At 44.5% G+C, this 23,184-nt stretch overlaps 1 protein-coding gene and 1 non-coding gene across 2 annotated transcripts in view; one reads left to right on the plus strand and one right to left on the minus strand.

The window, feature by feature from the left end:
- LOC124555824 (neurogenic locus Notch protein) overlaps positions 1 to 23,184 on the plus strand; it is a 166,616-nt gene that overhangs the window by 61,896 nt on the left and 81,536 nt on the right. The gene's annotated exons all lie outside the window — the stretch shown is intronic.
- On the minus strand, positions 15,956 to 16,030 carry Trnaa-ugc. Its single transcript has one exon. It is a non-coding gene; the product is annotated as a tRNA-Ala (tRNA).

A 23,184-nucleotide genomic window follows, 5' to 3' on the forward strand; every position in this document is an offset into this window, starting at 1 on the left:
CTGCACCCTCCCTGTTCTGAAGATGTAGTTGAATCAGTCTACGTTCTAGAAGAAAACCACACTACCCATCAGTACTTCTGTTATGTGACAAAGCGAGACGACTTTCAGTTCATTGTGTTCATTAAAATAATCTAAAGACAATTACAGCGCAGTTCTTCATAACACACTTCGTAGTTCCGTTAAGTCAACAGTACTGTCAAGAACTTTGGAGGTATGTCATCCCGTTGCATTGTATCTAAGAGTGTGACAGCGTTTGCCGCACTGCATTTATGTCATTGCATGTTTTTTTGAGACAGTGGACGCCGGTCTTTCTTTCTTAGTTCTTATCTTATTTAAAGCAGGAATGCGGATTGGACATTTCCAGATTTTGAAAACAGGGTCTCACGAGAACCTTGATAATAGTTGTGTGCTTAAAGTTCACAGTTTCCAGGAACCACAAAAATAGCCACATTTGACAATAACTGCTTTTTTGCGTGCCCATGACCCCACGTTAGTATATTGGATGACAAGGCATCTGTTTCTGAGAAACTGACGAGTGTTCCCTTTCCTTGCAGAAGACGTTAGGGTCGTTGTATGCGTGCCTGTTGTTCTCAAAGCGAACAGCAACGCTGTCATTTCCGCTGAGCTTACAATTCACGTAACACAGCAAAGCTTCGACCACTTAGTAAGTATTTCTCACGCCAATAAATGTATATGCCTTAGTGGACTTTGTTCAGATTTTCATCGGATCGTAAGTTTTTCGTCGCCAGGGGTCTGTAACCTATATTCCATGACAGCCGAGCAGAGTTGACAAAAAAATGGTTCAAATGGCTCTGAGCACTATGGGACTCAACTGCTGAGGTCATAAGTCCCCTAGAACTTAGAACTACTTAAACCTAACTAACCTAAGGACATCACACACATCCATGCCCGAGGCAGGATTCGAACCCGCGACCGTAGCGGTCGCGCGGTTCCGGACTGTAGCGCCTAGAACCGCTTGGCCACTCCGGCCGGCGCAGATTTGACAATTTTCGGATGTTTCTGTTATGTCTGTATTTGCTTTTCATTAAACTCGAGAAGGTATCTGCAAACATTTAACGTGCTATGTGACCAAACATTTAACGTGCTATGTGACCAAACATTTCACTGCCCGTTCAAGGCTTCGGGTTTGTTACATTAAGAAGTTAAAATTACAGGTAAGCTCATTCTGTCTCTTCATAAAAATCATTCCTCGTACCTGTTATTACGATTCTCCTATCGGCGTTATAGCTGAAATTCAACGCACAATGTGACATAATGATATCAGAAAAGAAAAACGACGAACTAAAGGTCTGGCCTTCCTACAAGCTTTTCCTTGGTTTCCTGCATTGCTTCAGGTGAATATCGGGACGATTCCATTAACTACGCCTTGACCATTACATCTTTCCTGAAATGAGCTAGTGCTTCGTGACTTACGAATTCGTTATTGAGACCCTGTAAAAGCATAATAAAATAACGATATAAACATTCTTCAGAGTGCCCTTTTGTTTCCTCAACGTGGCGCTTATTTTAGTGGGCATAGGAATAACGGGCTAGGACAGAATTTTGATACGTCGAAATTAAACTTTGTTGGTAAACTCAGTTTTTCGATGCAGGCGTTAGCTCACAACCTTTTATTTGTGTATCTGTCTCAGCTGATTGTCAGGTGTTATAATGGTAGACTGCGTGTGGAAATCCATGTGCAGCTTGTTATTTATTGGCTGCACGGCGTGGGGACTGCAGCGGCTGCGCGGGAGATAAGCTAGGTTCCCACGGTGCTTTCCCCCCGCCCCCTCTATCTCTTATCACGCGCCATCCTTGCAGACCGCCCGGGAGAGAACACGTACTCTCGCTTGCTAGCATGGACCCGCTGACCTCCCTAAACGTGCAGAGAAATGTACTAACCCTTACGTTACTGATTATGAAGAGCCAAAGAAGTGGTACACCTGCCTAATATCGTGTAGCCCCCGCCCCCCCTCCCCCGCCGCGAGCACGCTGAAGTGCCGCAAGACGACGTGGCAGGGACTCGACTAATGTCTGGAGTAGTGCTGGAGGGAACTGACACCATGAACCCTGCAGGGCTCTCCATAAATGCGTAAGAGTACGAGGGGGTGGAGTTCTCTTCTGAACAGCACGTTGCAAGGCGTCCCAGATATGCTGAATAATATCCATGTTTGAGAAGTTTGGTGGCCAGCGGAAGTGTTTAAACTCAGAACTGTGTTCCTGGAGCCACTCTGTAGCAATTCTGTACCTGTGGAGTGTCGCATGGTCCTGCTGGAATTGCCCAACTCCGTCGGAATGCACAATGGACGTGGATGGATGCTGGTGATCTGACAGAATGCTTACATGCGTGTCACCTGTCAAAGTCGTATCTAGACGTATCAGGGGTCCGATATATTCCAGGTGCACACGCTCCACACCATTACGGAGTCTCTACCAACTTGAACAGCCCCCTGCTGACATGCAGGGTGAATAGATTCATGAGGCTGTCTCCATACTCGATATAATTTGAAACGAGACTCGTCCGACCAGTCAACATGTTTCCAGTTATCAGTAGTCGACTGTCGGTGTTGATGGACCCAGTCAAGGCTTAAAGCTTTGTCGTGCAGTCATCAATAATACATGAGTGGGCCTTCGGCTGCGAAAGCCCATATCGGCGATGTTTCGTTGAATGATTTGCACGCTGACACTTGTTGATGACCCAGTACTGAGATCTGCAGCAGTGTGCGGAAGGGTTGCACTTCTGTCACGTTGAACGATTCTCCTCAGTCGTCGTTCGAGCCCTTCTTGGAGGATCTTTTTCCTGTCGCAGCGATGTCGGAGATTTGATGATTTACCTGATTCCTGATATTCACGGTACATTCGGGAAATGGTCGTATGAGAAAATCCCCACTTCATCGCTACCTCTGAGATGTTTTGTTCCACCGCTCGTGCGCCGACTAGAACACCACGTGCAAACTCTCTCAAATCTTGATAAGCTGCCATTGTAGAAGCAATAACCGATCTAACAACTGCGGCAGACACTTGTTGTCGTATCTAGACGCAGTGCCGTATTCTGCCTGTTTACAAACCTCCGTATTTGAATACGCATACCTATACCAGTTTCTTTGGCGCTTCATTGTGTATAAACTCGACAAAATCGAATTCATACAGCACCTGAAATATTTATTCCAATGCATGTATTCAACGCCTCAGAACAAAGATCTCCAAAATCCTTTAAAACTCATTCTGTAATAATGTTGTTATGATGTATGTTCTTTGCACTTTTAAGGCTTCTTTTCTGCTGTATGATCTTGGTACCGAATAGTTTCCAGACGCCATGTTTGTTTTCAAAATATGACAGTATACATGTGTTGTGTTATGACAATGAAAGGAACCTGTGACTACTGTAGGTACTCTTGTGCTTATTTTATTTTTACCGTTAGATATACGTTTAGTTTGTGAAAAAACAGAGAACCATGTTTTGAAATAGTGTTTTGTTTCTTCACTAGACGGTGCCGTAAGTTCCTCCAAAAATCGTAACACAACGCATACATACATGTCATTATAACAAATGGAAAACCGCTCGATGATGGAGTTTTAAGCGTTTGAAACGCGTCGTGGAGATAAACAGTGATTGGTATCAGTAAACTTGTTGTTTCGTTTGATGTCGATAACAGTCACGGTAAAGTGTGACCTAAAATGCTCGCATAAAGATTAAATGTGTTGTGGTATTGATGTTATAATTTTTTCCAGAATTGCCATCCTGATCAAATCATTCTACAGTTACAAATTTAAGTTGAAAATCTTAAGTTCACATGAAAACAGCTATCTAGATTTTCAAAATCGGTCACTCTAAATCCCTTCTGGTAGTGAAAGTGTATTATTTATCACAAAGGAAGACAGTATTTGACATTTTAGTTTTGAAATGTCGGGAAAATTGAATTTAATCAGGAAAGGTGTAACTAACATAAGCCGGGTGCGACTTCTCGAGGTGCGACATCATCCCAGAGACGCCTCGATTGATTCGAGTCAGGAAGCTTAGGGAGGACAATAGAACTACGTTGTGCTCGCGTATGACGTATTTTCTGGAGACTAGACAATTTCTGTGGAGGAATCGACGTGGTTTCCGGAAACAGCGATCGTCTGCAAGTCAGCTTACTTCGCTCGTTATTGAAATCCATAAGGTGGCAGATAGTGATTACGTGTTTCTAGATTTCCAGAATACATTCGATGCAGTCTAGCACCGTGTTCAAGTAAACTAAACATACTGCCTGACAAAAAAGTTTAAGCACCCAGAATACATAGTCGGACGTCAATGTAACTTCGTGTACGTACACACCATCGGCGGGTATGTAAATGATTAGAGCTGCAATTGTCTGTCACAGATCACGGCCACCAGAGTGCATTAGTGTTGTTATCGAGCGTGGTGGGATATACTAGGGTCGCGAACAGCGTTAAGGTCCCGCAGATGTCACATACTCGTGTCAGACAGTTTTATCAGCAACTGACAGAGTTTAAAAGGGCCACATTGTCGGATTTCATTTGGCCGGCTCGTCAAATCGTTCAATAACCGGATTTGTGGGGCATTCAGATGTGAAAGTGGGCTATGTTGGACTGCCTGAGACCGTGAGGGCAGGCATACTCGACCACTACGAGAGTGGATCGCAGTGATGTGCACCGAGCCGATAGTAACTGCTTCACATTTGCGCGCACCATCCGAGAACAAGTAATGATCTCCGTCATTCCGCACCACCAGCAGCCAGACTAAGGAGTTGCCGTCCCGTGCGTAGGCTGCCGTTAACAGCACAGCACAACTGTCACATGGACTGCTAATCGATGGCTCCGCATTGTGTTCAGCGAAAAATCCCGGTTCAGCACTACTCCGGATGACCATCGTCGGCGAGTATGGCGATCACTTGCGACAGCTCCCATTTTTCACGTGTCGGAGAGGCGCAGTGGCGATACTCGTGGCGTCGTGGTAGGAGGAGCCTTCGACAGAATACTCCTCGCCCACACTTGAGGCGTGTGTCTGCAAGATTCTGAGGTACTCCTGTGGCCAGCAAAATCTCCGTACATGTTCGCGATGCGATATGTAGGGGACCAGCTCCTCCTCAGTGGCAGTATCCGGGATATGACGGACCAGTTACAGCAGCTGTCCATCAGCGTGCCTCGAGCGAGGACACAATGTCTCTGACACCTTTGCCAACCGAATCAGCGCGTGCATCCGGACTAGAGGAGGCGCAACGCCTCATCGATGAGTGGGCTCGTACTGCCCAAGTTTCGTGCAAATTGGACACTTATTTTGTAATCGCTGAAATAACATCGTATACCCGTGCAATCCGTGAAGTTTAATTTCGTTTCCTCATCCCCTTCTGGGTGCTTCAGGTTTTTTTTAGTGTGTGCTCGCGCTGAAGACTTCCTACTAAGCAGAACCGAGTCGTTCATAACGCGGCGACTCTATCACGAGCTAAGTTAGCGAGCCTCCAGTGTAACTCGAAGTAGTGCGACAGAGCCGCTACTGACCACGATATATGGCTTTGTTGATAATATATTAAGTTGTATGAGGCTCTAACGAAATGCAAAGAAGTGAATCGACCGTCGTAATTCTTTGTTGCCGATCTCAGTTCCTAGTTAATTTGAGTAGAAACGTTTTCCGCCCACTTTCACCGTTACAGCCCATTTCTCAAACATCATAAGTACGGAAATGCCATCACCCTTGACACGAAATCCCATTGTCGTAAGAATTACACTTCAGTAAATTGTAGTTTGTTACACGTGGCACAAACGAATCGTATATTTGTGGACGGCATATTGCCCACGATTTATGCTCGTCATGTCATTTCAACATGCGACGTACGCTCTGCTGGTGTCATGTGTAGGAGGCAGCCTTAATGATGTGACTCGAGAACGTAAAAACGAGTCAGTCCACGATGGACATTCAGTCTGATACTTCACGGCCGCTTCCTCCGCTCTTAATATTCGTGCAATGTCGAGAAATTGTCGACTCACTGCTCTAAATGCGGCCGAATGGGTGACTGAAGAGCAGATACCTCAGAAGATGCCCCCCCCCCCCCCCCCCCCCGCGGAACTTTTACTGGTTATTTTCACGTCCCTTCATCGACTGGACATCACAAATCGGTTCCTCGTAGGCGTTCCATATTGTTGTGCTCGTTGCAGGAATACTAGTAACGTGTTTAGCAGAGAAGCTGAAGCGTCCAGCTGTCGCGATTCTTTTCTTCTCGCAGTTTTATGGGCGCGCGCGCGCACAGCTTGCGTCGAGTCCACGAGCCGCTCCTCGCCTCCGTGAATTTGGCCAGCCACACTTACGGAATACGACGGTTTCTGTAAACGATTTCGGGATGGTGCTTCCAGTAAGACTTCATTTATTACTTCCCCGTACTTGCGTAGATTGAGATCGTTTCTAGCGATTACATTGCCAACGAGGCGGTAAAAGTTTCTCGTTTAGTTTTTCCTTTCATCTGTGTGATTTTGATGCTATTTACCCATGCGGAGAAAAAAATATCGTATAGTGAAGCACATTTAACGAACAGTAATTTGGAATTAGTTTTCCGATGCCCTCTAGTATACGATAACGATGCATTAAATGCGTAATGTGGCCAAGGAGTATGTACTATAGGTTTCATTAATTGTCGCTGGCGCGGGTTTCGCGTAAAGAGTTGATTTTCGGGCATGAAGAGGTCAATAGAAGTGAGGAAAGAGATGCTTATCTCACAGAGATGCTGAACGTCTAGCACTGTAGTGATGTTACGAAAAGAGGAAAGAAATTGATAACTGAGCCACAAAGATTTGCTGGCATAACAGCAGTGCGGTACGATGTTGAAAAGAGGGAACCTGATAAACTTGGATCCGTTCTTGCGTGATCTAGTACCATTTTTCTGATCTGTTGTATGCAACATACTTAAAGAAAAACTGTTATACTGGCGTACATTCAGCGACAACTCACAATCGTAGCTGCTACAGTTTTCAAAGTTTTATGAACAGTAGTTCATAGACACACAGGTAAACGGAAGGAAGAAACAAACTAAAAACAAAGGAAAACTGGTACAAAACACGTGCATTGCGTCCATTCTGGTAAAGGATATTTCTTTAAGGATATGATTTGCGTATTCTTGTCATTTGGATGTAACAGGTATTAACACTTCAGTAGGGTGTGTGGGCGTGCTCACTACACGTACAAATATATCTACACTATGTGATCAAAAGTATCCGGACTCCCCCAAAAACATACGTGATTTATATTAGGTGCATTGTTCTGCCACCTACTACCAGGTACTCCGTATCAGCGACCTCAGTAGTCATTAGACATCGTGAGAGAGCAGAATAGGGCGCTCGACGTAACTCACGGACTTCGAATGTGGTCAGGTGATTGGGTGTCACTCGTGTCATACGACTGTACGCGAAATTTCCACACTCCTAAACATCCCTATGTCCACTGTTTCCAATGTGATAGTGAAGTGGAAACGTGAAGGGACACGTACAGCACAAAAGCGTAGAGGCCGACCTCGTCTGGTGACTGACACAGACCGGCGACAGTTGAAGAGCGTCGTAATGTGTAATAGGCAGACATCTATCCAGATCATCACACAGGAATTCCAAACTGCATCATGGTCCACTGCATGTATTGTGACAGTTAGGCGGGAGGTGAGAAAACTTGGATTTCATGGTCGAGAGGCTGTCGGTAAATGCCAAACGACGCCTCGCTTGGTGTAAGGAGCGTAAACACTGGAATTTGAACAGTGGAAAAGCGTTGTGTGGAGTGACGAATCACGGTACACAGTGCGGCGATCCGATGGCGGGGTGTGGGTACGGCGAATGTCCGATGAATGACGTCTACCAGCGTGTGTATGCCAACAGTAAAATTCGGAGGCGTTGGCGTTATGGTGTGGTGGTGTTTTTCGTGGAGGGGCTTGCACACCTTGCTGTTTCGCATGGCAGTATCACAGCACATTCCTACATTGATGTTTTAAGCACCTTCTTGCTCCCACTGTTGAAGAGCAATCCGGGGATGGCGATTGCCTCTTTCAACACGATTGAGCACCTGTTCATAATACACGGCTATAGCGGAAAAATGTCTTATGGACCAAAACAGGAAAAAATTTTCAAATAATCATGGGCTCTAAAATGGATACCTTAAGAGCTGTGTGCACTTGTTCTGTGGAAGAGAGGTGTTTCGCAGTAGCACAGATGAAAAAGTGCTCATAGCACCTAAGGTATGCACTTTAGAGCCTACGGTCAGAAGACATTTTGTTCAGGTTTTAGTACATATTACCTCCTACCGTAATATGGAAAGCAAAGTGCGTGCAGTAGCAGATGTTCACTCTCAGAGGTAACCGAACAATTTTCGGCTTAATTTTCGACTCCGTCGTTTCCGAGCCAGGGTATCGTACCTCAAATTGATACATCAAAACGGAAAGTTTGTCATCACGAAATCACCCCGTATAGCTCCTAAGAACCATTATTAGCGTTAATATGTAAAAGATATCACACCATTACGTCTACAGATCCCCATTTATTGCCAGTCCCTGCACGAGGTGTTTATTTTTCCACATTCGTGGATTTCCCGACTAGATTTTCTACGAGAGCCATTTCGTGATTAGGCGGCGAGTCGAAGTGACGGAGCAGTTGGCCACGTGGTGCGCGCCGCTGTGAGAAAGGCGCGCTCGCAGCCAGATCCGGCACCGGCACCGTTCAAGGACAACGCCTCCCGCCGCCAGCGCCCGGCAGCCATTCACACAGCACGTACAGCCCGCCGCGCCGGAAGGAAACGATATGTACACCAAATGTTCGGGATCTACAGTCTCGCTCTTTTGTTTATTTGCTCGTCACCTCGCCGGGTTCCCCCAATCGATGTTTTGGGTGAGGGGGGCCAAACAGCGAGGTCATCGGATTAGGTAAGGAAGTCGGTCGTGCCCTTTTAAAGGAACCGTCCCGGCATTAGCCTGGAACGATTTAAGGAAAGCACGGAAAACCCAAATCAGGATTGTCGAACGCGCGTTTGAGCCGTCGTCCTGCCGAATGCGATTCCAGTGTGCTAACCACTGCGTCACCTCGCACGGTGCCAATCGATGATGATACCATTGTGTTACGTTACACATTTACAAGTTCGTCTTCTTCCGTACCACCCGTGACTTGGCTAACAGCCCTCTCGCCGTCTTACGTGCTCTTATCTACACGTCAACCGAAGCTGTAACACACCTAGGCTTAGTTTATGTGGTCTCCCAAATCCAGTTTTCAATAAAGCGATTTTTCAGTACCGTTTCTGGTTGCTCACGTACGCATTCCATTACGTACTTTGGAAATTGTGGCTATTACAGTCAGATTTATCTCCCACAATCGGTACTCGGGCCCGCGTAAACACGCCACCGAGTTTCTGCCTTCAGTACGTTATCAGGTTGGTTATTACATTTTGGTTCGCTGGTCAACGTTGATAGACTTACTTGGTGTGGACAGAAGAAAAAATAAGAGCATAGGACTAACCGCAGGTTCCCTTTATTTAATTCGACTATATTTTGTCTTTATTATACGGAAAGAGAGGTGCAAAAGCTGATACACTTGCTGAGTTGGAAAATTCGTACAGACTGGCAAAAGCCCCACATTCTCTACAGCTAACTAATTTACCAATTGCTGTACCCTCTCTCTCTCTCTCTCTCTCTCTCTCGTTGTGGTAAAGGCTATCACTCACAATCAGTTATTAGTGACAAGAAATTCGCTGGTTCTGCGCAGTCTAGGGAACCTAGTAAAACATATGCGTTTTTTATCGTAGGTAAGGTTTTTAATCAACTCTTCTCGAACACTTTCCTTATTTAGAGTCCACCGAATACCGAAAGGAAATCCTGCTGTATCTTTAATAAAAATATTACGAAGATACTGATAGCCTCGCTTCCTCATGCTGGCGATATAGAAATAATTTGCCTTAGAGAGATCAATTTGTGTAAAACAACTTACGCTCGGACATCCGATACACGATCAGCTATAACAATTGTCAGGCTGAGCATTAACCCTTTAAATACCAGTGGTTTGTGCCTTAAACCACGATTTTTTAAGTGCCAGTGCTTTTCGCGTGAAACCACTGGTTCTACTGCAAAAGACCCAAGTCTAGTGTTACGCGGAGCTACTTTTAATGCATCGCAGCAGTGACTTCTAGTCTTCAAAGGTTCAAATGGCTCTGAACTATGGGACTTAACAGCTGACGTCATCAGTCCCCTAGAACTTAGAACTACTTTAACCTAAGGACATCACACACATCCATGCCCGAGGCAGGATTCGAACCTGCGACCGTAGCGGTCGCGCAGTTCCAGACTGAAGCGCCTACAACCGCTCGGCCACACCGGCCGCCACCTTCAAAGCAAAACTCGTTGTACAGATTGTACTATTTGATTGTAGCAAAATGTTCCAATGTGTGTGTATCCCTAAGTGGCCAAACTTCTGAAGTTTCAAACCTCCGACGGGAGGGGCCGCGCAATCCGTGAAATGGCGCCTCTAACCGCGCGGCCACTCCGTACGGCTTCATTGTAGGAGATTGACACCTGTTTGTTTTATGGTCATCTTACTGAGGATGTCATAGAGAGTGAAAGTAAAATTATCGTAAGTTATTGCAACGTAAATGAATCAATACTTCTGATTTAAATTTATTAAATTTTAAACCCGATTTTCCTTCTTATTTAGGACTAAAATTTGCAGTAGGCGCTATGAGTTCTGGAAGTTTCGTGATGTGTCTAGGAAAAATAAGAAAATGATTTCAAATAGATCTCATGAAATGATTAGTGATTGAAAACTGTATGTTCCAAATTTAAACCATAACCTTGGAACAGTTCGTTGTTTACTTTTGCCAGTTTCTTCTTGTGTTCTTATTGTTTGCCTACTATGACACCAAATGGTGATTTTGCAAGAAAAAGTTTAAAATTAATTTTGTTTTACTTTGAACGTCTTACGTTAAACAAGGTAGCGAAAATCTGTTTCCATTTCTAACATTAACCACAAAGAGATTTAGAGATACAAATGGTCTGTCTGTTCCTTTGGTTATAACCCAAGAGTGACCGCCGTGTAACTGGACTGCACGCGGAACCTGTAAACAGTCCTTTTCTGGTGGTCTGAACTAGTGATTGAATACGTAGTGCATACTGCCCCAAAGTTCACAGTTCGTCTGTACACTTGTAACTGAGCGTGACGTGGAAAATTTGAAACAACTAGTGTCATAAGCCAATTTAGACCGTCATAGCAGCTAAACATTTTTGCTGAGAAGCCATAGAGGCTGCATACCAGCTTTGGACCAGTCTACATTTCTCTGAGACAGGCCTCTTATAATCTGCTAGAACGAGAGATGTGATACACAGAAGAGGCTCCTGCCTGCAGATTGCCGGTACGGCCCACGTCGTGCGCTCAGGGTCCACCGTGCAATTTACATCGCCGTGCCGCATCGCCGGCCACGCTCTCCTCCGCCTGCCGCGGTCTGCCCACTAGCAGATAATCAGTTCTATGTACTGCTCGCAACTAGGTATACTGAAAATGAGGTTTGCTTATTTGTTGTACAAAAGTCACGGGATACCTCCTCATATGGTTGCCTGGCGTAGCGCAGCAACTCGACGTGCCGTGGAGTAGACAAGTCGTCGGAAGTCCCCTGCAGAGATACTGAGCCGTGCCGCCTCGTAGCCGCTCATAATTGCCAAAGTGTTGCCGGTGCAGCATTTTGTGCACCAACTGAACATCGCGTCGGGTGACCTGGGTGGCCAAATAATTTGCTCCAACTGTCCAGAACGTTCTTCAAATGAATCGCCGGTGACATGACATCGTTGTTTGGGAACATAAAGTATGGCTGCAAATTGTCTGAGAGTAGCCGAACGTAGCCATTTGCAGTCAATGATTGGTTCACTTGGACTGGGTTCATTCCGTGCAAACGCGGCCCCCTCTTGTGGACAACCTGGGTCCATGGCTTCGTCGGGCCTGCACCACACTCGGTCCCTACCACCAGCTCTTATCAGCTGAAATCGGGATTCATCTGATCAGGCCACGGTTTTCCAGGCGTCTAGGGTTCAACCGATATGGTCACGAGCCCAGGAAAGGCGCTGTCGTGGTGTTAGCAAAAGCACTCGCGTCGGTCGTCCTAATTTCGCCGCACTGCCGTAACGGACAGGTCCCACATTGATTTCTGCGGTTATTTCACGCAGTGCTGCTTGTTTGTTAGCACTGACAACTCTACGCAAACGCCGCTGCTCTCGGTCGTTAAGTGAAAGCCGTCGGCCACTACGTTGTCCGTGGTGAGAGTTAATACCTGAAATTTGGCATTCTCGGCATACCCTTGACACTGTGATTCTCGGAATACCGAATTCCGTAACGATGTCCGAAATGGAATGTCCGATGCGTCTAGCTCCAACTACCATTCCGCGTTGAAAGTCTGTTAGTTCCCGTCACGCGGCCATAATCACGCCGGACCACCTTTCCCATCAATCACCTAAGTAAAAATGGTAGCTCCGCAATGCACTGCCCTTCTGTGGCTTGTGTACGTGATACTACTGCCATCTGTATGTGTGCATCCCTTTGCTATGGCTTTTTTCACCTCATTGTAAACCGGATAAAAATCATGCTGTAATCGACAGTCCGTCCACAGTGACGTGAAAGGGTGCGGTTTGAACATCACACAGATAATGGTAATTTTTATTTTCTCGTCTCTACAAAATTTGACTAATAAAATCTTAAATTTGAATCAATTATATGCGAAACAGAGATCGGCGATAAAAAAGAATGACCGCTGATTCATAAAAGGGTTAAAGTAATGGCGTAGCTGATGTCATAAAGGACACACAACAACGTTCAGGGTCCGAAAACGTGTAAATTGAGTCGAAGTTACAATTTAAAGAAAAACTTGTAGCATCAATAAGTGCGGATCTCAGAAGCTAGTGTTTTTATAGTTCGATGCAAATTGCGAATAAATATGTAGTCCGAGTAACGCAACAATGGTCTCGTTGGCGGAACTTTAATGCTGCTATTCTGTTTAGTCCGATAGTTGACACTTCACTCCCTACACCTTCTTAGTTCCTCAAATCATACAGGCCTATTGTCCGCCTTTAGCGTTGGGCGACAAAAAACCGTCAGTTAACTTGCGAGATGGTCCGCCTGTGTACACGACTACTCTGCTATAGGGCACTTCCGATGGCCCATTTAGTTACTGCCGGTCGCAGCGAACAAAAATGCGTCGGAACATGTTTGTCCGAGGCGCCGCAAACAGCCGATTTGGCAACACCGTAGCGGCGCCTGACGAACGTAAAACAAAAACTTGTTTTAATCGGAGTGTAAGAACTATAGCGGATGCTAATCTTGCACGCTGCCACCGTACGGCTGGAAACCGCGACTACTACACTCTTAATTCACGAGGAGTGGGGCTCAAGTCCGTGTCCGGCCATCCTAAGTTTGGTATTCCGCGATGTCCCGAAATCAGTGAAGGTGAATACCAGAACGATGTTCCAAACAGGCCACGGTCGCGTCTCTTCTCTATAGTTGTGACACCCACCGTGTACGAACTGTCAAACATCTCTCACTAACCATTTGAGTGTTTTGGATTCTTTAGTTATTACTGATGCCGGAAGAATAAAGGTCGAAATGACACAGCAGCTAACATCAAGAAATATTGGGAATGAGGTGAGCGGAAGGAGATCCACGGATACGGGGTGCGGTGAATCAGGGAGTGGTGGTCTGCAGCGAACGAACGCCCACTACATCGTCCTGCACGACATGGACACAATTCTAGGTTAAATCTACTTCGCAAATTCGGAATGCGGCGGCACTAAGTCGGGTGGTAACGTCGGAACGAATTTAGAACCGTTTCAGAAACGCAGTTTTAGGGAATTGAATTACATCGCTGTGTAAGTGCTGCGCATTTCAGATATTAAGTTCTCCACCTGGACCGTTATAAAGTGTGTTTAGTCCTTTGTGAATAAATACTTCTATTGACAGTACAGGAGAAAAATGTTACCATTTCTACAACAAGGCAACATTGTGGACGCAAGCAAACAGAATATACTGCGTTTTAGTTATTAATTAGCGATTACGAATATAATTCCCGATGAAAAAAGGCTTATTCCTAAGTTTATAACATTGTGAGCCCTATCAGTAACATCTGTTATCGATTCTTGGTATCACATCATGTTTAACCTCTTATTCCGAAAACAGTTGGTGTAGCCGACGATATTTTCTCCTGTGTTGAAGTGGCTCATTTAATGCAATATTTTACTTCTCATAATGTAATAATAACCTCACAGATTTGTTTTGCGCATTGAGGTCAATTTCTCACCTTCCCAACTAATGTGATCAGTTTTTTTAAAGAAACATTGCACCATGACCACTCCGTTAAGATAGATAAATTTTCGATTCTTACTGTAACATTAAAATAACGAGAAATATACTAGATGTCCGTCGTGAATACAAGTATGTTCTACATCTACATACATACTCCCTAAAACCACCGTACGGTGCATTACAGAGAGTATCTTGTACCACTACTAGTTTTTTCCTTTCCTGTTCCACTCGCAAATAGAGCGGTGGAAAACGACTATCTGAATGCCTCCGTATGATCCCAAATTTCTTGCATCTTATCTTCGTGGCCCTTACGCGAAACGTAGTTTGGTGGCAGTAGAATCGTTTTGCAGTAGGCTTCAAATCCCGGTTCCCTAAATTTGCCTTGTGGAAAGAGCATCGTCTCCCCCCCCCCCCCTCCTCCCCCCCCCCCCCCCCCCCCCCCCCCCAGGGATTCCTATTTGAGCTCACGCAGTATCTCCCTAATACTTGTTGCCGATCGAACCTACCGGTATCAAATCCGACAGCACGCCTCTGAATTGCTTCCTCGAACAGTACTCAAGAATGGGTCAACTAGCGTTCTGTAAGCCGTCTCCTTTATGGATGAGCTACACTTTCACAAAATTCTCCCAATAAAACGAAGACAAGCACTCGCCTTCCCTTCTACCAACCTGACGTGCTCATTCCATTTCGTATCGCTTTGCAACGTTACTTCTAGATATCTAATCGGAGAGACTGTGTCAAGCTGCACCCTCCAAACGTTGTATTCGAAAGTTACAGGACTCTTTTTCCCTACTCGTCCGCATTTAGAGCAAGCTGCCATTCATTAGATCTGCTAGAACTTTTGTGACAGTCATCTTGTATATTCCAACAGTCGCTCAACGACGACACCTTTCCATAGACCACAGCGTAATCAGCAGGCAGCCGTAAATTCCCGCTCACCCTGTCCGTCAAATCATATATACGTATATATCACACTTCCCTGGGGCACTCCTGACCCTTGTCTCTGATGAACGTCGGTTCACTTTATAAACACGAAGGGAGCAAAGATATTGCGTACAATATAATAAGTGAAAACAGCACATAGCAAAAGAAAAAACCTATCTATTTTGGAGCAAGTCTCTAAGCTTTCTGTCTGTATTTGGTAGCATAGATGTACAGAAATGTAAGTGTAGATATCTCTGACAGTGGGAGATTCATATTTGTCAAGTTTACGTAGCTCTATACTTTGTACACATTACAGCCGTCTGTAAACAATAGTAATAATGACGTTGATAACAATTAACAATAATAAATGATAGTAACAATTTATGGTAAATATGAAGTAGGAGGTGGAGACAATCTCTCTCTCTCTCTCTCTCTCTCTCTCTCTCTCTCTCTCTCTCTCTCTCTCTCTAATTCTCGTGTGAGTAAGTAAATTTGATAATAATAAATGCTACTATTAAAAGCAGAGATGAGACTGTTGTAAATGTTGTCATTTGAAATAGACCCAGTGTGTCTTTGTGTAAACATTATTTTTGCCTTTTCGGAATGACTCGGGTTATTTTTCTTTGATGTCTGTATTTTGTAACACTTCGAGGATGTTTAGATCTTAAATGATAATTAATTGAAACCCTCAGGTGCCGACAGCTGTTGTTGATGTACCTCGATGGGGGCAGTTGAAAATGTGTGTCCCGACCGGGGCTCGAACCCGGGATCTCCTGCTTGCATGGCAGACGCTCTATCCATCTGAGCCAGCGAGGACACAGACGAATAGCGTGACTGCAGGGACTTGTCCCTTGCACGCTCCCCGTGAGACCCACATTCCCAAATGTCCACAATCTACATACGTAATGTGCCTAATAGATATTTCCCCATCCACTCATTACTCGCGCCCACTAAGGTGACGATTCCCATAAGAGTTCGGGCAACCCGTGCTCATTCGCACAGACGAAGGTCAATGGCCGGTTAGCCTTTAAATATATATGGCAATAGTAACTGTTCTCGAAAGACCAGATACCATTAAAGGCTACCCGGCCATTGACCTTCGTTTGTGCGATTGCGCACGGGTTGCCCGAACTTCTATAGGAATCGTCACCTTAGTGGGCGCGAGTAATGAGTGGATGGTCAAATATCTATTAGGCACATTACGTATGTAGATTGTGGACAGTTGGGAGTGTGGGTCTCACGGGGAGCGTGCAAGGGACAAGTCCCTGCAGTCACGCTATTCGTCTGTGTCCTCGCTGGCTCAGATGGATAGAGCGTCTGCCATGTAAGCAGGAGATCCCGGGTTGGAGTCCCGGTCGGGACACACATTTTCAACTGTCCCCATCGTGGTATATCAACAAACAGCTGTCGGCACCTGAGGGTTTAAATTAATTACCATTTATTCTAGAGAAGCTGCACAGTCACCAATGGTATCTGGTCTTTCGAGAACAGTTACTATCTTCATATATGTTTAGATCTTTTTTACTTATTTTCCTGCAGGTGGGTGGCTGCTGCTGATGTATATTTTGTTTCTTAATTGCTGCCATGGTTTCCTTGAATCTGATACCAAATGCTCTATCTGTCTGACCTACGCAGAAACAGTCACAGCCCATACATCAAACTTGTATATACCCATGTGGTGTAAGGGTTTCTTACGTTTCTGTTACGACGTTTTTCTGCCCAATCATGTTGTCAATGGTGAAAGATAGTTTAGTTTTGCCTTTGCATTTGAAGACACTGGCAGACTGTACTTAACGTTTGAGAGTGATAGCTGGGCTGCTCTATTGAGCATATACCACAATACTGTCATTCTGTGGGCTGTAGGGTGACAAGTGGTGGTGTGAATTGTAGTGTGTATTGTAATAAGCTTCTGATAAATTACAGAGTAGTGTGTATTAGTTGTTACCATGATGGTCATGTCTAGAAAATTACTGTGTGTTCATCTATGAATTATATAGTTTCATGGAAGCTGTTGAACAACTGGTTTACTTCACTGATGTCATCTTCTGTGCCACTGATTAAAATTCTTGTATCGTCAACATATCTGTAGTAATAAATGGTCAAATGTGTGTGAATTCCAAAGGGACCAAACTGCTGAGGTCATCGGTCCCTAGACATACACATAAGTAACTTACGCTGAGAGCAATACACACACCCATGCCCGATGGAGGACTCGAACATCCGGCGGGAGGGGCCGCTCAATCCGTGACATGGCGCCTGAAACCGCGCGGCCACTCCGCTCGGCGTGGTAATAAATGTTTTTGAGGGAGTGGTGGTCGGAATTCAGAACTGTCTTCTATGTTGTTTGTAAAAATTACAGCTAGCATTCCTGACACGTTTGATCATTTTGCCACGCCATCGGTCCACTTGTGGAGATTATTGTCGAATTTGAATTAGTTTTGTGAGTGTGTGTGTCCTAGAAGGTCAATTAGTTTCATTGTGTGTGTGTGTGTGTGTGTGTGTGTGTGTGTGTGTGTGTGTGTGTGTGTGTGTTTTTTTTTCTCTCTTTTTTTGTAGTTTGCCGTTTTCTATCAGTAGTGTAAGATACAGAGGAATAGGTACGATATGTCAAATGAGGCAAGTATGCCTCCATCTGAAATTTTTATGTTTTTGACATCTTATGTAATTTCTGTTGTGTTTCTGTGTCTTTTATTATTATTGAATATGTATGTTTTGTTTAGGATTTTGAAGAGCCTTTTGTTGAGTGTCAATATTGAACGGTTCTTACAGTTCACTACAGGTCTGATAGGACTTCAGATTTTGTGGGTTTTCGGTTGTGACCTGAGGGAGGTTACTTGGGAACTCATTGCCACAGTGTTTCCTGTGTCGCGTCTGGAATTGTGAGCAGGAAGTTTATTTTATTTGAAATGTGTTTACTCACCTTTTGGATTCTGGCTGTTGGGTCTTTATGTTTGTGTATTATATTGTTGGCTTGGAAGAACTATTAAAACATTTCTTTCTCTATGTTACTCTGTCGATGATTTATAATTCTATTGCTCATGTCAGCTTTTACAATTTTTGCATTATTTGTATTTAATTTAGTCTTTGTTATGTGCAAGGGCTTATTTTCTTGTGTGAAGGGAGTGGATTTACGATCTTTCCCAATAATTTCGTCGAATTTTTGAGAATGACTTTAAACTTGTTGTTCCATTTTGATATCAAGAATAGTCACGGTAAAAGTCATTATAAAGAAACGATACATGTTCGCATTTAAAGTAGAAACGATACACAAAAATTACGGGAAACTATTCTACGAGGGCTTGCTGAAGACTTACGTCGCTACATTTTCATGTGAAACCTCGTAAAGCTTTTTAAATAACACATACATTCTACGTCTTTATTCTTCATGTATACATATTTCTTTATCAACATAGTCATCCCAACGAGAGACCAGTTTGTTGATACCGTAACTGTAGAATGTTTGATTTTGTTGGGGGAACCACAACCTCATCTCTGCCTGCACCGCTTCATCACTATCAAAGGGAAGTCCTCGAAGGCGTTCTTTAAAGTTTGGAAACAGATGAAAATCGGATGGCTCCAAGTCCGGACTGAATAGAGGATGATCAATGACAGTGAACCCAAGGCGTCGGATTTTTGCAGATATTGCATCGCTCGTGTGTGATCCTAAACAATACTAATGTAGTGTTCGTCGACTTGAAATACACAGTCGTTCTCATAAGTAAAGTCTTTAAGTTTTCTTTCATTTGACCTCCTCCACTTTCGCGTAAATTATCTTCGTAGATCAGTTTTACGACGTTGCCTCTTTTTCTTGTGACTCCTGTCCCTAGCTGATTCAAGGATTTCCACGTACGGTATAGTAGCTCTTGGCTTGCAGCCAGAGCTTCGTTCAGTTAATGTGTGTCTTTTGACTGCCTCAGTAGCACATTGCTGCGTTCTTCAGGCTTGGCGATGAGTGTGGTAGTTTGTTTTGTGAAGCTAGTGCTAGTCCTTGACCCCAGGGTGGGAGGGAGATGTTTTGGAGGGGGGGGGGGGGGAGGGGATATACATACAGGTGCCTCACATCTGTTTCTTCTTCTTCTCTACAGAAAATGATGATTGTAGCTTATTCATTCAAGGCACCACGGACTCGATTTGTGTGAGCGGATGTTTCTCAGACTCCAACGGTATGCTCTTCAGCAACGATGTACAATGCTAGAGAGCTGTCAAGCATAAAACTGACGCTTCGGTACCCAACTTCAACCAGTCATCTTTCTTAAGTTTTTATTCCTCGCTGTTTTTTTTCTTCCTGTTCTTGGGTTCAGCTGGTAGGTAATTTTCACTGTGCACTCTACTTTTCGTGCACTGATTTTAAATCCAAGCTCTCCGCAGTTTTCTCTGAACTCCACTGGAAATGGAAGTCCCCACCTAAGGAAGTTCGGCTGCCGACTTGCAAGACTTTTCGGTTGTCGCCACACTGGCCGACTTGCGTGTCTACGATAATGATATTATGATGATGATGATAACACAACACCCAGTCCCCAAGCGAAGAATATCTTCCGCCCGGCCGGGATTCAAACCTGGACCCGCTGCATGGCAATCAGACGCACTGACCACTCAGCTAAGGAGGCGGACTGAATTTCATTAAAAGGAGTTTATTCTGTTTAGAAAAAGCAATCGAGTCCGACCGACCTCCGTGTCATTCATCATGTGTATGTGGTATCGAGGTGTGCAGATCCCCGGGTTAGCAGATCTGCTGCGCTCAGGGCTGAGTTTACCCTTCTAGTCCACCCACCAAGGAAAAGTACCGTGCAGTACCCGGATCCCTGTTGTCCACGTCGATCACTCGGCTACCAAAGCGGACCGGTTTAGAAAAACGAAGGCTATATTCGCTAGCTATGGTATGTAAACAAATTTCTGGCATCTCGCTTGGATGTAGTTCGAACTGAAGACGTACGACGTACACCTCTGGTAATGTGCAGTGTTCCTTTTTTGAGGAGCTACTTGGTAAATATCGGAATACGTTGAGTGCAGTGCCCCGATGATGGCGTCAGTGCTGCGGCGACTGTGAGCAGGCAGCAACAGACAACCGTTTACGTTTCTGGACCACTCAAATAATTCTCCCTCTTCGAGGGAAGATAATCCTGAAAAGATGAGGAAGATTGCAGTACGTATGCGAGACATTCGACATCGTTTCCCCTTCTTCCATTCATGAAAAAAAAAGTGTGTTAAATCTTATGGGACTTACCTGCTAAGGTCATCAGTCCCTAAGCTTACACACTACTTAACCTAAACTATCCTAAGGACAAACACACCCCCATGCCCGAGGGAGGGTTCGAACCTCCGCCGGGACCAGCCGCACGGCCCATGACTGCAGCGCCCCAGACCACTCGGCTAATCCCGCGCGGCCCATTCATGAAACATGTCGGATAGGATAAGCGTAACAGTGCCACGAAATATTCTCTACCGATACCTGGGTGTGTACGTGAATGTAGAATTAAAGTTCCGGAATTTCATTGGCGCGGAAATGCTAGACCTGGAAAACACTGTTATTCTTCAGAGGAATCTATCGTCGAAAGAGGAAAATATTTCTGGTTTGGTTGTGAGCACTGGCGAAAAAGACGACGTTATTGTGTGAAACTGAATACAGGACTATAGGTATGTCGAATGTAGCTGCTGTTGACGCCGAAAACATTTACTGCAAAAGAATTGCAAATTGAAGATGGAATTACGCTGGTACGGTAGATCGGAGGACCGTGATCGGAAAACACGAAAGAGGCATTCTGTACCTTAAAGTAGGGCAGATGCAGCGGCCACCGAGCACCGTGCTCTACCTGTTGCTATCGTGCTTTTAAATGTACGATCAATGTTCGTAAATAACACTCTAAAATGCGCTTAACTAGCTGCCGTCGGCCTTTATTTTCCTCATCACGTTTCGATATAGACTATAATGGGCGAGCCAAATCGACTACGTGATCGATTCTCGAGACAAAACGAGTTTCGCTTTGCGCCTTACTATCGGCGAGATCTTTATTGAAATCTGTAACGGTGCGAGAACCATTCTGTTTCTTTTCACTTAATAGTTTTGTTCCTTTCAGAAAGTGTGTGTGTGTGTGTGTGTGTGTGTGTGTGTGTGTGTGTGTGTGTGAGGGAGGGATTACGGTGAAGACGAGCGATTCAATCTGCGCTGCGCCGGAAATTAACTGCAGGTGAAATTTTCTCCGGAAGACCAATTCCCATTTGGAGTCCTAGTGTAAGAAAAGCCCTATTGAGATGCGAGACAACAATAAGAAACTTTGCTCTTAAATAAATGAAAGCGGGGAGAAAGTGTCGGCAAAAAGGAGTTGGCGCTGCTTGAGCGCAGCTCACGTGCCGGTTCGATGTCCCCAAGTACGGGCTAAATAACACAGCCTGCCGGCAACAAAGCAATGGCCACCGAAGCATTTTGTAATTCTGTCGGAATCATTGTGTATTACAGCACGGCAGGATATGCGGTGTTGTATTTAAACGATGTCCAAAGGTCGTGCAATGATTCTAGGTAACTCGTTTACACGCCGAATAGAACTGACCTCGTTACTTCATACAGTACTTTTCGTATGCACAGTCTAGAAAATATTCTTTCTGCGACGACGTGATTTAGTAGCGAGCTCACAGCCAGGTACTATAACTTGCCAAGGGGAAAGATAGATAGATAGATAGAGAGAGAGAGAGAGAGAGAGAGAGAGAGAGAGAGAGAGAGAAAGTGTGTCCTTTCAGGACAAAGTCTTGCAGTCCAGTTTCTGTACAAACCGTAAATAAACTTTCGCTCCCTGTGTTTTACTACTACTACTACTACTACTACTACCACCACCTGTGGACTCGGAAAGATTATATTCCAGTCAACATTGTCAAAAGCTTTCTCCAAGTCTAAAAGTGCTGTAAACGTAGGTTTGACTTTCTGTAACCTGTTTTCAAAGATAATTCGTGGGGTCGTCATCGGTTTTTTGTTCGCATCTCACGTGTCCTGCAGTTACGTGCTTGATTTTAAACCAGGCGTGTCACTTAAGTCTGCGTGTTGCGGTCATCTAGTCCGGCCAACTTCTGTCACCGTGTGCAGTGTCGAACAAAATCAATCTCGTTCTTTGATTAAATAAGACCTTTTGTTATGACATCGAAACTACAGAAACAATAAACTGTGTAGGAGCCTTCGACTGAAGTCGTTTACAAGTGGTTCAGTACTTTCTATGCGAGCGAGTGAACAGAAACGTCACGTTCACTTTATGAAGATTCCACCCTGCAGCTCAACCAGAAACATATTTATCCTATATTCTACTATTATATAAACGATTTCTTGCGACTGCTACGGTCGCAGGTTCGAATCCTGCCTCGGGCATCGATGTGTGATGTCCTTATGTTGGTTAGGTTTAAGTAGTTCTAACTTCTAGGGGACTGATGACCTCAGATGTTAAGTCCTATAGTGCTCAGAGACATTTGAACCATTTCTTAGCGTATAGGACACAGTATTTGTTTCTAGACGCATAAGTGTTTCCTGATAAAACTGGCGTACGTAAGGGAATTTTAAAAAAAAGGGAAAAGTGCTGCTGTTTAATACGTATACTAAGTGTCAAAATAATTCTGTTACGTCAATGTAGAGGTTTTTAAGGTAAATAAAAGTGTACACTATTTTCATATGACAAAAATCTCTTACAAATGTAATTACACATTTGCATGCCAGTAAGTGAAGCTTCAAGTTGCTGCTAAAATTGTTTTGGGAGATAATGCGTGGCATTTTACAGCCATTAGTGAAACTATCCGTGCACAAAAATCCACAGATGATATCTCTATATCCATGTTAGTGTAACACGCTCAAAATGTCAGCAGTTCCATGACAGCTGAAACTTTACTAATGTGGACGAATTGAAGTCACGAGACTAAATGACGCTCACGAGGAATAGTTTACGATATTTTTTTCGTGGCGGCGGTGAGTGCGCAGACGTGGGAGTTTTAAGTCCAGCC

The sequence above is a fragment of the Schistocerca americana genome, chromosome X (genome assembly GCF_021461395.2).
Source record: "Schistocerca americana isolate TAMUIC-IGC-003095 chromosome X, iqSchAmer2.1, whole genome shotgun sequence".
In the NCBI taxonomy this organism is placed as follows: Eukaryota; Metazoa; Arthropoda; class Insecta; order Orthoptera; family Acrididae; genus Schistocerca; species Schistocerca americana.